This window comes from Etheostoma spectabile, chromosome 6 (genome assembly GCF_008692095.1).
Source record: "Etheostoma spectabile isolate EspeVRDwgs_2016 chromosome 6, UIUC_Espe_1.0, whole genome shotgun sequence".
NCBI classification, from domain to species: domain Eukaryota; kingdom Metazoa; phylum Chordata; class Actinopteri; order Perciformes; family Percidae; genus Etheostoma; species Etheostoma spectabile.
In genome coordinates, this window is record NC_045738.1 from 15094299 (window position 1) to 15095321 (window position 1023).

General features: G+C 45.5%; 1 long non-coding RNA gene across 1 annotated transcript in view; it reads right to left on the reverse strand.

Moving 5' to 3' along the window:
• The window catches only part of LOC116690491 (uncharacterized), a 16042-nt gene that overhangs the window by 1852 nt on the left and 13167 nt on the right, over nt 1–1023 (reverse strand). The window lies entirely within an intron of this gene.

The window sequence follows — 1023 nt, forward strand, 5'->3', positions numbered from 1 at the left end:
GGCACCCTAAAAAGGTAGTCACTTAAAAACGTTTCTGTACTTTTGCGCAAATATTCACTGAATCTCTGACAGATACATTTCACAAGTATATTGACAGTTTGTGTATACAGCTGCTGATCTGTTCACAAGCCTCCGCAAGGTTCTCTTGTGAAGGAAAAACAAAAAACAAAAACAAAGTACAGAAAAAAGTTCTGCCAACTTTTAATCCCCTTTAACCATGTTCTGGGACTGCCATCACTTCGTTACAAGGTACATCTCAATTACAGTCAGACTTTCCCTTAAAAAAAGGCATTACTGTTTTATTTCTTAACCCTACATGGACAGGCTTTGAGCACTGTCAAAAATCACAGTATAAAGTCCCCCTCCCCCCCTATAGACAGCATCCTGTAAGCAAGTACCTTTGTAACGACTAATGGTCAGCCCCAGTTGGCAGTCAGCTGGTTCTGATCACCCACCCAAACCATTTTTACCATGACCCCATGTGAGCCATCCCCACAACCCCCTCAAGGTCAACAGAAAGTATAGAAAACACTTGGCAGCAGCCCTGAGGTCTGTGCACGTAGTGAGTGAGGGATCCCAGAAATTCATAGTCCGAGTGTGAATATGACTGAGGGGAAAAAAGTGCGGTCTTGGAAGACACTGCTGTGTCTATACCCCCCCCTCGCCGTCCACCACCTCCTTCACTTTTCATTGGTTCATCCATTAGCTCCACGATCAGAGTAGTCAAGTCCCTTCAGGGCGCAGGTTGGGAGTGGACCTTCTCAGTCATCTGTTTGGCACTGTAGTAGGACAAACTCAGGCCCATGATGGCCAGCATCATGGCTATCTGGTTGATGGCACGGTCCTGGGGCTGCGTCTGCACTTCACCGGCTACTTGCCTCTGCAGAGACAAAAACCAACAGGACAAAAAGGTCAGAGGTCAGCCAACAGTGGAAACGATGAGCCTTTAAAAAACAGGTTCCTTCTCAACAAAGATGCTAATGTCTCATCAGCCAAACCTGTAAAAAAAAAAAAAGAAAGAAA